The following is a 17,522-nucleotide window of genomic DNA, read 5'->3' on the forward strand; positions in this document are numbered from 1 at the left end:
CCACCTCTCGCGGAAGGCCACGAGCGTACCGATGGACACCGCGTGCTCCATCTCCAAGGACACCCTGGCGCGGATGTACGCATGGAAAAGAGGCAGGCGGTCAACAACAACAGCTCTACAACTTTTTTTGGGGGGACAAAATAAACATTAGATCAAGTGCCCTCCTGATCTGGTGGACACTCCAGACACTTAACTGCCCTCTTTTTTTTATATTTTTTGTTTTTTTGTTATTTTTTTGGGGGGGGCATTAAAATCATATATTTTACAAGTGCCCCCTATAAAAGGGGAGGGGGACACTAAAACTGGCAATTAAAACAAATTAAACTTTAAAACATATAAGATCAAATTAACATTTGGTTGCCGGGGGTAACGATGCACTCCAGTCCCTCCGGCGCCTACCTCTCGCGGAAGGCCGTGAGCGTACCCGTGGACACCGCGTGCTTCATCTCCAAGGACACCCTGGCGCGGATGTACGCACGGAAGAGAGGCAGGCGGTCAACAACAACAGCTCTATAAACCTGTGAGCATACTCACAGGTGAATATATTACAGTAGGGTTATTGCTCGAGTTGATAAGTATTTAAACTAATAATTAAAGACTTCCTAATGACTTGTTGAGTGAATAAATGGTGTAACCTCTGCTGCCACACAACCTGTCCTCACCTATCATCAATGTTCTCACTAACCTCCACCCCACAATAGTTCTGCAATCTTTTCAAGTCCTACATCCCAGCTTGAAACTCTTCCAATTTTGGTTCATTCTGTCCTCCTCCTCCTGCTCCATCATCAGTGGCAGATTCTTTCCCTGCACTCGGGGATTCTCTTCCTAACACCATCCTCTGCTGGCAATCTTTTCATTCTTCTTCTTAAATACTTGAACTCAGTTTCCCTTGACTGTGCTAAATGTAATGTAACCTGTTCCATATTTTAGTTACATGGAAAGTTATTCATTAGGTTACGTTTAGCTGATAATCGTTACCTGTAATTCCCCTTCTTCGGATTCTGCACAAGAACTAACACACCTAGTTCTCTTCATGATTTTACAAACTTGGATCATTTCCTTCAATTAGTCCGGTTTTTATCATTGATGACAGATTGAGCTCTCTGTGGTATTCTTCATATGAACGATCTAAGACCCAGTATCATTCTCATTGCATCCTTTCAACCCTTTCCAAAGCCGCAATGGTCAGAAGGTTTTCAAGCTACTGCCTAACTTTGCTTCTTGTAGGTGAAGCTAGTTCGCACTGGCTGCTCTCACAAACTGTAATTGGGACTGATGTGGAACAATTTCTTATTGCTCCTGAGTGTAGTTATTTATAAAAGCACGATGATAAAAGAAAGTCAAAAGACAGTTGTTACCAGCCATACCGCTCATTTACTTTTGACATAAAAATCATACTCTCTCCTACACGGTTAGGGTTGTGTCCTCAACAGGACAAAACTCCTACTCTGTATTTACATGGCATAGGATGGGGAGGGGTTGTTAAAAATATGATAGTTATTCATCTGGCCTGCCTTTCACCACAGGGTTGGAAGTTCGCCCCTCCCATGTCCATTGGATATAGTGGTTGGAATTCTCTCCTAAGACGGGTGGGTTTGGAGCTGGTGGACATTGTTAAAAATGGGATTCCTGACCTGATCTTGCCTCCAACCCACCCACTTCCAGTTTTAACAGAGGCAAGACGCAGGCAGGATTGGTTGTGGGGGCGGGGGGGGGGGGGGGGCAGGGAGCGGTATGTCAATTTAAATATTATAATGAGGCTAGAATTCTCTTTTTTCACCTCCATTTTGAACTTCATGTGGACAGGTTTCACACAATTTGTGAACCTGGCAGTTAAAGCAAGGCGGGAACTGCTGCATCCAGGAGGTAAGTGGCTTTCTACCTACCTCCTGGATCCAGGGTCCCAACCTAACCCACTTCCCATGATCGGAGAACCCCTCATGAGGCCTCTGATCATTTTCCCAGCCTCCTATCCCCACCATGAGGCCTCCCCACCCCTGCCCCCCCCCCTCCCCCGCCACCAGCCTCACCTATGATGCTGAGGTCGGCCACAATACTCCGGTGGCAGGTCCTGATCCTCCCCGCCGCTGACCTCTGGCCCCTCCTGATCCCTGGCTTACTCCAACCTCGATTCTCGGCCAACACATCCCCCTCCCCCTCCTGCGATCCTCCCCTCTGTAAACGCACCGCTCATGCTCAGCACTCATATAATGATAGCCATGCTGCCATCAGGAACATCATTGAGCAGACCATTGGCCTCGAGCAGTCGGGAGGAGCCCTCCAGCACTCAGTGGAATGGGTGTCCCACTTCGTGGTGGTCTACTGCATGCTTCATAAGTTGGCCATCAAGAGGGTGCAGCCCTTGCAAGCAGGGATCACCTCAGGAAGAGGAGGAGGAGGAAGCAGAAAATCCCCCTTCGGCACGGGCTGTCTGGGAACGCCTCATCAGAATCCGATTCCAGTGAAAGACACCCCAGATCTCCCTGCTTACCACATTCCCATCACGCCATCCCTCTGTCATGGACTATCACAGCATCCTCTTGGGCACAAAGCTGAAATGAAAACCACCATAAAAAAAGATTCCAAACAAAATTATTACATTTAGCAAGAGCCAATTCACACATACTATATCACTAATCACCCTTGTGTAATCCCTTAATGTCATGTATCTTACATGGCCACTGTTGGTACCAAATCCAGGTGTGCCACCAGAGAGCACAGCAGTGGGAGACTTGTAGGTTACCTGTACAGGTGTGCTTGGCTTAGTATAAAAGACAGGTCACTAGGTTTGATCCCCACTCTGGAGTTAACTAATAAAGGACCAAGGTCACTACAGTTCAAGTACAACACACTGCCTCGTGGAGTCATTGTTAGAGCATCTAAGGACACAACAACTGGTGACGAGAATACGAACTTTCACGCGGAAATGGCTACCCTTGGTACGTTGCAGCAGTTCGCCGATGGTGATGATTGGGATGCCTTTGTGGAGAGGCTAGAACACTTTTTCACAGCAAACGACTTGGCAGGAGATGACCCGGCCACACTGGCTGCTAAGCGCCGAGCTATCTTGCTAACGAGTTGTGGGCCCAACGTCTATGGCCTTGTCAGGGATTTGCTGGCACCAGTGGAGACAATGACCAAGTCGTACAAGGAGTTCGTAACCCTGATCCAGGAGAAACTCAAGCCCAAGGAGAGCATCCTCACAGCCAGACACAGGTTTTACACCCACCGACGGCCCGAAGTCCAGGAAATCGCGAAGTATGCTGCAGACCTCAGGAGGCTGGCAGCACCGTGCGAGTTCGGCACCCACCTTAACTAAGCGCTGCGGGACATTTTTGTCATTGGAATTGGTCATGAGGGCCTTCTTCACAAGTTACTGTCGGTGGATACCACAGTCACCCTGCAGAAGGCCATCTCTGTGAGCCAGTCATTCATGACCTCAACCAGCAGCTCTAGGCAGATGCCTCACCCTCAGGACTCAAACCCGGCAGTTACTGTGCACAGAGTGGTGCCGTTCAGGAGCTGGATTGTCGAGTGCGAATCCTCTCAGAGAAAAGAGAACAGGCCCCCAAGTCCCTTAACTCAGAGTCTGCTGAGGGAGGCTAATCAAGTAGCACCATGCTGGCGTTGCGGAGGGAATCACAGGGCTCATCAGTGCCGTTTAAAGACTATGTTTGCAAAGGCTGCAGCACAAAGGGCCAACTCCAGTGAATGTGTAAGAGAAATAGGACTCACTGTGTCGATGAGGAGTCCGCAGATGGCCATGAATCCAGTGTGGATTATGAATTGTTCGACAGAGAGGCAGCCCAGTCCCACTGGAAGGCACATAGTGTGTTTACCTGCACCAGCGAGTGCTCCCCGCTGAAGATGGAAATCAAGATAGAGGGAAGTCTAGTCTTCATGGAAGTGGACATGGGGGCGAGCCAGTCAGTGATGAATCAAGAAGCCTTTGAGAGGCTATGGGACAATCCGGCTGAACGACTCAAGTTGGCCCCGGTTCAGGCAAAACTGTGCACCTACACCAATGAAATCATCCCAGTCATTGGTAATGTGAATGTAAAGGTACTCCATGAAGGCGCGGTGCACAAGTTCTCTGTAGATTGTTGCAGGTGATGGACCAACGCTGCTCGGCAGAAGGTGGATGGAGAAGATCCAGTGGAAATGGGAAGATTTCACCCCTCCAGCGATCAAAGCCTTCTGCGCTCAGAGGCAAAGCAAGCCCTCACCTGAGGGTGTACCTGGCCCCGGAGAGCAGACCAGCACGGCACCCGAGACACAGACCGCTCAGCACGACTGTGTGGAGATGATCCAGCTGAGACGACCCGAACGCACCTTCCAGGCTCCAGTGGCAGGACTCAGGAAGGAGGAAATCAGATCCAGCAGCGATTTCCCAACTGTGGCGACAGAACCCGGGGAGAAGAGGATCGCTGCAGTCGACATCGTGGACGAAGAAAAGATGGAGCCCGCACTACGAGGCGATGCGCTGAAGACAAAGATGACCGTGGCCAGACCACGAGGTGCAGCGCTGATGGAGCAACACGTGGCATCAAACGGAGAAGCGGATTGGGGTAAAGCAAGTAAGGCTCCCTTAAAGGAGGCCGGCAACTCACTACAATTAAAAGGACAGTTCCACACAATTAAACAATGTAACAAGAATTGTAAGTTAGAGACTAAAGGTGTAACGGATTATGTAAAGTGTGTAACTGACCATGTAAAATGTGTAACTGATAATCGGAATTGTGTACATGCAACCAGTGAGGAAAAGTCGCGCGATTATGTACAATGTGTAATTGATGATTTGAACTGTGCATATGCAACCAGCGAGGAAAAGTCGCACGATCACGATCAGACTCCTAGAATGTCCATCATAAGCAAGGAAAAACTGTGTGATGCAGGATTCCCACCGCACGCAGCCAAGGCAGCGGGCAGACACCCATCGGGTGCACACAGGTCCAGCAAGCTACCCAATGCAGTAGCCTGTGTCCTGGGGACCAGAGTCATGTACCACGAAGTGTGGCCACAAGCAGCCAACACACACGAGTTGCGAATCAAGCGACCTCAGCAGGGCAAAGGCACCGGTGGTGACACTATGCCCTGGGTCGGCTCCATCTCTCAGGCAACCGATGGCACCAACTGCCACGAATCTGAAGGAGCAGACTGCACCAAGGCCATACCTCTAGATGTCGGGTCACTCGCTACTGTTTCCCCAGAGGAAACGAGCACCAGTCAGGATCTCAAACCAAGCGACGTCAGGCCAGCGAGTCAGCAGTTCCCTGTGCACTGCTAGACGACAACTCCTCAGGGAGCAGCTGGGACCCAGGTGTAAAGAAAGGAAAGGGAGCATCACAGACATCTGTGAACCTGCCTGACGCTAGGAACCACGGCAACAGCCCCGAGAGCAGGCTACGCGAGCCAACCGGCTTCCCACTGCCGACACCGGGCACTGAACCGCCACAGGACTGCAGGGACACCACCCAGCAGCTCCGGAACTAGCTTGTCCTTACACGATGGTCACCGCATCGACAAGGCACCTAAAACTCTTGTCGCACCACGGAAACACATGCAAAACCTACTTACCTGAACTTGTGTGTACATGAATGCCAGGAGCCCCCGCCACACCAACATGGGAGGGGGGGGAGGGGGAGAATAGAGTGGCCAGGAACACACACACACAAACAGCAACCACTGGCACGCCACTGCACCAACTACCCACCCAAGGTTGAGCCGACCCGCTAGAGGTCTACCAGACAGAACCCACATTGAGCTAAGCCCAGAGCATAAGTAATGCAAAGGCAAATTGCATTGAGGGTTCGGGGGGAGTGATGTCATGTATCTTACGTGGCCACTGTTGGAACCATATCAAGGTGTGCCACCAGAGGGCACAGCAGTGGGAGACTTGTAGGTTACCTGTACAGGAGTGCCTGGCCTAGTATAAAAGGCAGGCCACCAGGTGTGATCCTCACTCTGGAGTTAACTAATAAAGGACCAAGGTCACTACAGTTCAAGTACAACACATTGCCTCGTGGAGTCATTGTTAGAGCATCTAAGGACATAAACTTAGTGCCTGTCATTTGGGTTCCCTTTCCTGCTCTATTACTTCCCAGTGGCTGCAACATGGCTGGCGGAAGGCCTCTGAGTTTCCATGGGGGAGACTTCAGATGGCCTTGTAGGACAACGTCAAGTAGCATTGGACCTAGAGGGCCCGGCTGTAGACTGCACTGCCTCGACATGGGCGGCAACAGTTTGGGCTGGCTGGCTGACGAACAGCAGCAAGGGCAATGGCGGAGTGACAGTAGTGGGAACAGGAATGTTGTCATCCAGGGAGAAGACAACAGGGTCATTGACCCACTCCCACTCCATCTGGGCTTTGGCTCAGCATTCCTAGCAATCTGGTGAAGGACAGATTGCTGGCCTGCTGCGACACCCTGCAATCCCCGTTCAACAGTGGCCCCGAGCTACCCTATCCCCCGGCCTTGCTGCAGCCTGCTTGTGCCCAGTGTCTCACCCTGTGCAGATCCCGCATCTACACTACCCCCTAAAATACGCACAGTGCCAGTTTCTGAGCTGGTGTTTGCAAGTGACAGATGTAGTGATGCTGTGTCTTCTGTTTCTCCCCCCATCTTTCTCCTCCATTGCCTCAGGGACAGGCTGTGCAGCTGCTTGATCTTGGTTATCTGAAAGCAGAAAGGCACGAGTCGGGTTATGATGAGAGGGGGGAAAGCAAGAATGCATGCATACACCATCAACAGCTTACAAGTGAGATGAGATTGTATGATGAGAGGGAAGTGGGATTAGGAGTGAGCATATCGCTATTGTTTCCAAGGGCTTCAACCTTGCCCTTTGCCATGGCCTCGGTGGCTTTCCCTTCAATGATGTCGAGCACTTGCTCCTCCAGTTGGCTCAGACCCCCGCCTGTCTGCTGCTGCTCCTGGTGATTATGCATGACCTTGGCCTGCAAGAAAATGGGAAGTAGGTGAGTGAGTGTGGTGCATTGTGTTTGGGTGATTTGTCTGCCATAGTTGAATAGCTGTCAGTGTGTGCAAGGTGTGAGATGTAGGTGTGACTATTGCAGCAGTAGTAAGGTTGGAAGAGCGAAGTGAAGCTACGATTGTGAGGTATGAGTGGTGATCGGTAGAGATTGTTGGTAGGTGAGTGATGGGGTTGTGGTGCATTGAGCAGTGTGTGAGGCTTGTGGGATGATGGGATATGACATTTGCCGAAGCCTTCACTCACCTTGACCTGCTGTGTAAGGTCATTAAACGTCACATTATCCGATATCTCCTGCCACAGCCTTCTATACGTATGGGCCAATAACTTCCTGCTGGCTTGCAGGAAGATGACCGCCCGCCTCCTATCCGTGGCACCATAGTGCCTCCAGAGCCGTGTCTGAGAAGCATCTTGCTCGCTCCCTCTGCTGAGGCTCAGTCATCTCTTTGCTGTTGCTTGTGCTTCCAAATGGAGCTCCAAGTGGAATGACAATGAGGTGTTGTTGCATCAATGCACCTCCCCTTTAAGTACTGGATAAAGCCTAGTCTAAACATGACTGGGAATTAGACTGCACCCGATAGTGGCCCACTTGTTGAGTGGTACGTCAATGAACAGCAGTTTTAGTTTGCGATCAACACTATAATCATGTTAATGAGGAGTGAGCATGAATTTTGCGTGCTACATAGGCCAATTTGACCCAGCATAGCTTAATAGCGCTGGGTCATGACGCTGCCCATTTTTGGGCCATATCCAATTTCTAGGCCACATTAGGTTCAATTTTGCCAAAGCCGTTTTTTTGCGTATTGCCAGAGTTACGCCCGTTTTTCTAGGCCAGAACTACTCCAAAAATAAATGTGCCATGTTTCCCCGTTCTATTTTTCAAAATTGACGCTGCATAGCCTGTCCTGTAGCCTCAGGGGATGGAGCCTACTGTCTGTACCGAAAAAGCGATGCTGCCCCTTCAGTGCATGCGCAAAAAAAAAGGACGTTTTTGACGTGATTCCCATGGGCGTGCATGCGCAGTACAGCTCTCGGTCTGCAATCGGCCATTTTTAAAGAGCCGGTTGTGTGTGTGAGAACTTTAATTCTCATTGGAAAAATCGGAGCTGCAATACAAGATGCAACACTGCGCAAGGACCAAGAATTTCTTACATGATGAAGTGGAGGCACTAGTTACTGTGATTGAGGGCAGATGGCAGGAGCTGGACACCAGCTGAGGTCACAAAAGTTCCACCAAAAGAAATTAAGAAACACTGAAATCAACTTGCAGAACATTACTGTGCAATGGTGACCACCCCGAGGTCTGGAGGCCACTGCAAAAAGAAATGGCAGGACCTTGGTCAAGTAGTTAGTGTAAGTAATATTTTCATTTATTCACTGAAATTGCAGTTGTAAATGTGACCATCTGTATATGTCCCACCCAACAGAAAGCCACCCTCTCTAAAAATTTATATTCATCTTTACAGAGGAAAGTGGCACACAGCAAACAAGAAAGAACTAGAGCAGGAGGAGGCCCGGCAAATCTGCACCCATTGACACCCTTGGAAGAGAGGGTCGTTGCTTTGATGGGTCCTGCCTGGAGAAAAGCAACCACCACTGCACAAGCTGGGCCCACACTCGAGGGAGAGGGTAAGTCCTGCAAATTCCACAGTCTGGCTTTGCTAACTGTTAAGTATTGCGCGGGCTAGCCATGCTTCGGTTCATGGGGATGTCTCCCTCAGCTACGCTTCGGTTGATGCAATATGCTATCATTCATCGTGGTCCTTCAAAGCAGCCTGCTGCTTGCGCTGTGTGATCCTACTCATGCCACCCACCCTGCCCCCTCCTCTGCTGCTAACCATTTGTCTGTTCTATTAAATTTTGCAGAACTTGAGGCCAACCCTGATGATGCAGAAGAAGATTCAGACGAGGACGAGCCTGAAGAGGAGAACATCTTCCAATCCCACCTTCCAGACTAAGAGCATGAGGGTGACGGTGAGGGGATGGATGAAGCCCCCAATGTTGTACTCACTTTTGAGGAGGTGTAGGTGTCGCCCATTGAGGTGCTAGCCCCTTCTCTGAGTAGTGGTTTGACTGTTGGTGGTATTCCAGTGGGGTGCAGCGAGGCACACCCGGAGCCCCACCGTCCGAGGCTGCGGGTCCCTCTGGGATGCTGCGAGCTACACCCAGGGTGAGGAGGGGAAGGAGAGCTTGACAGCACTCTCCTGAGGTGCAGGATCTAACAGATGTGGTTCAGATGATGGCCATGAGTGCGGAGAGCACTGTCCTTGTGTGATCACTCCTGGATACCATCAGTGGAGTGGGTGATGAGGTATCGGGAGAAGTAACACCACTCTCACGAGAAATGGGAATGCTGTCCGGCAACATGAGGAAGAGAATTTCTCAGTCAGCTGAAACCACGTCGGTGCACATGAGTGAGGGAATGTCGCAGGTAGTTCAAACACTCTCAGTGAATATGATGGAGGGAATGTTGCAGGTAGTTGAGACACTGTCAGGCACATGAGGAAGGAAATTTTGGAGTTAGCTGCTGCAATAAGGGAACACGTCCAGACCCCGCGCCCATTTACAGAATCAGCTGGGTCTTCCACATTACCACCTGCCCCCCCTCACCACACCCCCCCTCACCACCCCCCCCCGCCCCTCCCCCATCAAGAAGTGCGCATTACCCAAGATGTTCGAAAGAATAAGCTTGGTAGCAACCTGAAAAATGCTGCCCCACCGCCTGCGGGCAGGCGTGGAGTCACCAAGACCAAGTGCAGCGGGCAGTCTTAGAATAAGGTGGAGGAGGGATGGGTGCAGCCTTTCTTTGCTGCTGTCGTTGTTATTATTGTTGTTACTGTTGTAAGTATTCTCAAATAATGTTTTTTTTGTAGGTTATGTAAATTCACAAGTTTAAAAGTTAGTAAGTGATCTTAGTGTTTGTTTGTTAGTGATCTTAGTGTTTGTTAGTGATCTTAGTGTTTGTTAGTGATCTTAAAGTTTGTAAGTGATCTTAAGTGATACAAGAATATGTTTATTAAAGTTAAGTACAAACAAATATTTGTTAAACTTTTAAATAAAATATATTTTAAATTATAACTGAATCATTTCCATTATTTGTTCGATTATTAACACAACTTTTGAAGTAAACAAGAATCATTTCCATCATTTGTTCTATTAACACAACACAACATTACGGAACAGGTCCAAACAGTAAACATGGTCCATGTGAAATAGTTGCCACTGAGCCTTCAGGCAACAAAGCATTCACAGACGAGCTACTGGTGCAAGGCTCGAGCAATTGTTAAAGGGGCATGACAGCCCGCCATCGTGCTCTGGGTTCAGGTAGTTGCATGGCTTCTTTGTCCTCATCCTGCTCATCATCTGCATCATCTTCATTATCATCAGCCATTCTCACCTCAGGTGGGTCTTCTACTAGCATCTGCTGCTGCCTCATGATGGCTAAGTTATGCAGCATGCAACACACAACAGTGAACTGACCAACAATCTCGGGAGTATAGCAAGTAGCCTCCGGAATGGTCTAGGCATCGGAAACGCTGTTTCAAAATGCCAATGGTCCTCTCTATTATGCTGTGCGTTGCAATGTGTGACATGTTGTATTCCCGGTCAGCTTCCGTCCGGGTTACGCATAGGGGCTTCATGAGCCAGGTGACGAGGTCGTACCCTTTATCTCCCAGTAGCAAGCTCTGCCTATCTGGCTGCTGCTGAAACATGGCAGATATAACGCTCTCGTGTAGGATGAGCGCATCATGGGTGCTCCAAGGGTATCTTACATCAACTGACATGATGCGATGCATGTCATCACACACGAGCTGCACATTAATGGCGTGGAAGCCTTTTCTGTTCCTGTACATCTCGGAATCCTCCAAAGGTGCTCACAAGGCAATGTGGATATAGTCAATGCAGCCCTATACCTTTGGGAAGCCAGCAATCCTGGAGAAGCCCACAGCCCTGTCACGCATTGCCTGGGCGGTCATGGAGAACTTTATGTAGTCATTCTTCTGGGCATATATTGCAGCAGTCACCTGCTGAATGCAGTCACGTGTTGAATGTTGAGAAATGGCGCACACATCCCCAGTTGTAGCTTGGAACGATCCGGGTGCATAGAATAAAAGTGCAGCTGTAACCTTCACTTCAACGGACAAAGCATTCCTCCTGACGCTTCTAGGTTGCAGGTCTGCTTTGACCAACTCATAGATCTCAGTTACAACTTCTTTCTGGAAACGCAGCCTTCTGACACAGTCTGCATCACCCAGGTGCAGATACAAACGCCTGTCTCGATATACTCGACATGGGTAAGGCCTCCTGCCCATCACCCTAAGGGCTTTGGGGTTCCTCGTGCGATGACGTCGAATCAATTGTCTCCCCCGCAGCACCATCATGCAAAAGGCTTGCACAAGGTATGGCATTGTCAGTATTGCCCCCATGCTTAAATTTTACCTTTGCAAGAAGCTCAAAATGGCAGGCAGGCAGGACAAGGTTCTTTGTTCTCTCTCCCCACAGGCCTGTATGGACCACATCCAGATCTGAGCAGGCGCAGTGAGGCCTTCCGATCCCATCCACCCGAACTACATTTGTTGCGTAGTGCAGTCTTGTGAGGCCTTCCGATCGCCTTCCACAGCCCCCCACCCACCTGGGCTTGATTTGATGCATAGTGTAGGCTTCTGATGCCTTCCTTATGCCTTCCACAGCCCCCCACCTGCCCCCACCTCCCCCCTCCGAGCTTCTTTTGCAGCCAAGCCCCGAGCCCCTGTGTCCGAGTACGAGACCGATTCTGCCGGCCGACGCTCCGACTCTCCAGCCCTGTTTGCAGACGTTCGGTGGTGGTGAGTTGGAAAAAAATATGAAAACTTACAAGAATTCCATCAAACTTCCATTTACGGCATTATAAAGTAAATTTTTAAAATCTTTATTATGCATATTTAAGTCTTCTTGACTCCCTCCAAAACTTCGCTGAAAAACAAAGGCGTCTTTCTGTGCCGATCTTTCCATGCGTGCTTCTTTTTCTGAACTCACCAGAAGGTTTTTCGGGAGTGGTCACATAAGCCGTCCTAGGAGAAATTTTTTTGGGCAAACTTCCATAATTGACAAAAACTGGCGCAGACATCAGTTTACAAAATAATGCAAAAAAACCCCTAAAAAATCATAACTAACTGAGTTAGTTCCTTGGGGAAACTTTCATTTTTTAACTTACGCCAAGCAAAGCAGCACGCGCCAAAAAACGGCGCAAATCACTGGGGAAAATTGAGCCTCGTGTCTCTGTAATGTTACTATTGTACTGAGTCTCAAATGTTGTTGATTGGTATCACTTGGATAGCATGGACCAATCGGATTGTTAGTATTTTTCAAACAAAAAAGATTTGCATTTATCCGGGTGTAAGTCACAGGCTGGAATCTAATCAAAGGGTTTGGCTGGTTTATATGCAAAATAACAGATACCTGGGAATGAGTTACAGGCTGGAAACTAATCAAGCCCTTCGAGTGATTTATATATAGAATAACATAACCGGGAGTGCATATAGCGCCTTTCACGATCTCTTGATGCCAAAAGCCATTTACAAACAATTCAGTACGCTTTGTGAAGTGTACTCACTGTTGTAATGTCAGAAATGTGGCAGCTAATTTGCACACAGCAAGGTTCCACAAACAACAATGAGATTAATATTGGTTGAACAATATATATATTGACCAGGACATCTCCCCTGCTCTTCTTTGAGCCAGTGCCATGGGGTCTTTTACTTCCACTTCAGAGGACAGCCTCAGTTTAACATTTCATTTGAAAGGCAGCACCTCCAACAGCGTAGCACTCACTCAGTACTGTACTGAAGCGTCAGCCTAGATTATGTGCTCAAGTCTCTGGAGTGGGACTTGAACCTAATACCTTCTGACTCGGAGGCGAGAGTGCTACCAACTGAGCCTTCATTGACACTGTGAGAGAGCAAAGAGAGAAAATGCTGGAGACAGTCAGCAGGTTGGGCAGCATCTGACGAGAGAGCAGAAGTCAGTAGATTTTTCAGATATAAACCCTTCCCGTGAACTCTATCTCAGCTCTGTAACGTCAACTGATGGTGCTTTCTCGATAGATGCTGCTCAACCTTCTGAGTGCCTCCAGCATTTTCTCTTTGTTTCAGGTTTTCAGCATCTGCAGTATTTTGCTCATAGTCAGATTTAAAAGAATTATTTTAGCCGCTGCGATAATTCCCCATTTCTGCCCTCCATTAATCCTTCAATCGATGCTCCTTCTCTCTCACCAAGGCTTGCTCCATCTCTCCGTCCCAGTCGGTTTAAAGTTCCTGCCTTCTGCGGATCTATTCCCTATCCCAGCACCATTTCCCCCACTCTCCCCAGTCCTGCACTCCCTGCCACTCAGCTCTGCACTCTGCCACACAGGCTGTGCTGTCTCTTCATCCTTCACAGACCCAGACTCGCAGCTATCTCACTCTCCCTTCCAGCCCGTAGCCTCCCTTCTCAGCCTCTGGACCCATGATCTTCCTGCTCCCTGCCAGCTGAAACACCTCACTCTCCCAGACGTAAATCCCCCTGTGCCTCTTTCGCCAACGCATGCTGCTTCAGCTTCCAGATACCTTGGTTGGAGTCGCAGCTCTAGATCCATTGTGATAGCGACAGGAAGATTATCCGGCCCACAGTGGATATGCATACCAGACTTCCTCTGCATACATTTGAATTTTTATCTCGAGTAGCGGCGCTCTTCCACGTCCTCCTCAGGTTCTCATGCAGACTTATTCTCATCTTCCTCACAGAGAACTGAAACAAAATACTTAGTAAGCATCTCTGCCGTTCTCTCACTCTCAAGTACAAGATGGTCTCCTTCATCTCTACGTGATCCCATCCTTCTTTTAACTGTACTTATAAAACCCATTTCTCTTTCTCTTTATGTTGACTATTAATCTTCTTTCATACTTATTCTTACCAATCTTAATCTCCCTTTTTGCTTCCTTTGTATATTTTATTACGTTCTAATAGTTTTCTTCTGCCAATCTTTGTCACATATCTCTTTTGCAAATCTTAATTTTGCTCCAACTCAATGCATGAAACCCCAGTTTTTGACATACTCCCTTTAATCTTAGATTGAATGTATTTAACCTGTACCTATCCATCTCAAATTTAAATGTCTCCCACTGCTGGTCTGTTGTTTAATCTGCAATTTGTGCAACTAACTAATCTGGACTAGGTCCCCTTTCATCCCTCCAGCCGAACACCATTATCTTGCACAGTTGGACTCCTCTTTTTCTCTATTTAATGTCAATGTGAACATAATTAGGTTATGGGGCTTTTTTCCTAAGTGTTGCTATTATGTCTGTAAACACTCTAGTAATGACTCCACGAGGTAAAGTATTGTACTTGAACTGTGATGACCTTAGTCCATTTATTACAGCTCCTGAGTGAGGGTACAGCATGGTGAGCTCCCTTTTATACCTGGTTACCTGCCGTGTACAGGTGACCCCTAGGTCTCCACCAGTTGCACCCTCTGGTGGTACAAACATAGTGTGTACAGTGTGAAGATACATCCAGTAGTCTTATGTAACTGTACAGGGTATAAACTTGTTATACATACACAACAGTTGCTTTACCGTCTGGTTACTTGTGCTGTTTTATTATCCAGAATCAGATCTAGCACTGTATCATTTCTTGTTAAAAGTGCAACTCACTGATTAAAGGAATAGTCTTGGATGCATTCTAGAAATCCTACCCATTTTTGACCACAAGGTTTTGTCTTATCCCAGTCTACTTTAAGATAGTTATGCCCCCTCACCCCATCATTATGACTCTATTGCTACTACAAAACTTTCTAAATTGCCTACAATCTTCAGCCTCAATTTCTTTAGCACTATTCAGTGGTCTATATAGTACTCCCAATATGATAACAGGCCTCTTAAGGTTTCTTCAACCTAGACAGACTCTGTCTGAGCACCACCTTCAATAAAAACTTTTTTTTCTATGGTGTATTCATAGGAGAGATATTCCGTGACACTGTTTTGCCATTTGGGGGGTGGAGGGTAGGCGGCAGGATTTCTGTCCACTACCTTCACCCGCCAATAGTTCCATCCCAAATTTCGAGGATAAAGCCATTTAGTAATTGGGCTGTGCCCCCACAAATAGAGGTGCCCATGCCCCAGGGCAGCTGTGCCTGATTGGGCTGAAGAGAAAGAGGCAATGAAAACATTTTTTACAGCCAGAAAGCAGAGTGGCCACTTAGCCACTTTGGATCTTCAGGCCCCACTTCAGAGCCTACACTAGCTCTCAACAGACATGGGTCCTGCTGAGCCCATCAGGAGCACTTCGGATTAAATTCCAGAAGGAAGCCCTGTAACGCCCCAAGAAATACCCCCAAACTGTTGGTGAACAGGGCAAACAGAAGGAGTGCCTGTTCCCCCTCCAGGCTTTCTCTTCTGTCGGTGATGTTATGCCCCTGAGATGTTAGACAGGTAGTCATTGTCCAGCAGTGTCCATGCCTCTTCTTTCCAATTATGGTGATGTGAGAGTGCAGGCATGATTTTGAAAATACAAGTCATCTGTGTGGACATGAAAGTATGAATTATGAACATGTGAATTTGAACTTGGCACCATTCTTAATTTAGTGAAATATATTGCTGTTCATAAACTGTTTTTGGAAAGTAAATAAAGGTGGTCATTGAACAATCTTTAATGTTTTGGTACTGCCTTTAATGTCTCATTCCATTCACACCATATTAGAAATGCAGTTAGTATGGTTAAAACAGTGACTGCCGTTGTGATATATAATTAACAAAAGCACGTTTACTAGATTAAGAATGTTGGTTCCCCTTTTTATGTCAATCTGTGCAATGAGCTGAGGGACTATGTTCACCTTTGTTGGCTTTCCCCTTTGACTCTTACTGCTCAGTCAATGACATTTTCTTTTATCCTATAATTGTTTTAAAAATTGATCCCTGAAAGTTTCTTTTTCCATAGCATGCTTTTCCTACAATTCTCTTGTCTTTTTCCCTTCGGTTACCACTAGTAGATTAAGGTCTGTTGATGAAGATCAAATGGTTAAAGAGGAGAAGTAATGACCTGAACTGTCACATGTTGTTCACATGGTTCAGAAATGATATGGAGGATGATTCTAATGATGAAGGAATCAATCTGTATGGTCTGACGATGAGTATGGGGAGATTGATGCGGATGAATTTCCGCGAAGCTTCTCATCGTAACTTTGGCAGAAGGTGCCATATTCTGAGGGTTACAGCGCCTCTTCTGCCAAAGTTATGGAGGACGAGCTGAAGAACCTCCGCAGAAATTTGTCCTGAGGGATCGGGATTGGGGTCAATTAAAATAGATTAAAGGCAGATAAATGTAACTTAATACATAACAGTGCAGGAAATCCAAACGTTATGTGATGGATGGGCATCCATTTGCAAAGGCAGAAAAGAAAAGGATTCAGGTTTAATTACTGAACATTCGCTGGATGCATCCAATCAACGCAACCCAAGGATATTTGGTGGTAAGTCAAAATAGGTTATTTTTATCCTGTTTGACTGAAATGGGCCCCAATTTTCCCTTGCTGGAGAGACATTTCACAGAGCTTTATCACCTGGAGGTTTACCTGTGGTTGGTCATTTCACTCAAGATAATGAGGAGGTTCCATGGACAGCAAATTGTAACTGATCTACCACGGAATGGATTTGATGGGTGGAATAGGCTTTTCTCATTCCAAACTTTATTGTGGTCTTATTATTTTAAATATTATACAGGTCTCTTTGTACAGTGTATTTACAGGTATTAAGAATTACACAATATAATGATAAAGCAACGTTATAATGTTTTAAGGATTTGATAAAGCAATTTGTAAAAGAAAATAATTAATAATTACCATCATCATCATCATAGGCAGTCCCTCAGGATCGAGGAAGACTTGTTTCCACTCCCAAAGTGAGTTCTTTGATGGCTGAACAGTCCAATACGAGAACCACAGACCCTGTTACAGGTAGGACAGACATTCGTCGAGGGAAGGGGTCGGTAGGGCTGGTTTGCCGCGCGCTCCTTCCGCTGCCTGCGCTTAGCCTCTTTACGCTCTTTGCGTTGAGACTCGAAGAGCTCAACGCCCTCCCGGATGCACTTTCTCCACCTCGGGCGGTCTTTGGCCAGGGTCTCCCAGGTGTCAGTGGTGGTGTCGCACTTTACCAGGGAGGCTTTGAGGGTGTCCTTATGATGTTTTCGCTGTCCTCCTTTGGCTCGTTTACCATGAAGGAGCTCCGCATAAAGCATTTGCTTAGGGAGCCTCGTATCTGGCATGTGAACTATGTGGCCTGTCCAGCGAAGCTGATCGAGTGTGGTCAATGCTTCAATACTGGGGATGTTAACCTGGTCGAGGACATTGATATTGGTCCACCTGTCCTCCCAGGAGATTTGCAGGATCTTGCGGAGACATCGTTGGTGATATATCTCCAGCGACTTGAGGTGCCTTCTATACATCGTCCATGCCTCAGATCCATACAAGAGGGCGAGTATTACTACAGCCTTGTAGACCATGAGCTTGGTGGTAGATTTGAAGG

General features: G+C 47.6%; 1 long non-coding RNA gene across 1 annotated transcript in view; it reads left to right on the plus strand.

The window, feature by feature from the left end:
• Positions 1 to 16,913, plus strand: part of LOC139263804 (uncharacterized) — a 53,296-nt gene extending 36,383 nt beyond the window's left edge. The window contains exon 3 of the long non-coding RNA XR_011593212.1: positions 16,858 to 16,913. This is a non-coding gene — a long non-coding RNA (uncharacterized lncRNA). The remainder of the gene's footprint in view (positions 1 to 16,857) is intronic.
• Positions 16,914 to 17,522: the final 609 nt, after the last annotated feature.

The sequence above is a fragment of the Pristiophorus japonicus genome, chromosome 5, assembly GCF_044704955.1.
Source record: "Pristiophorus japonicus isolate sPriJap1 chromosome 5, sPriJap1.hap1, whole genome shotgun sequence".
Lineage (NCBI taxonomy): Eukaryota > Metazoa > Chordata > Chondrichthyes > Pristiophoridae > Pristiophorus > Pristiophorus japonicus.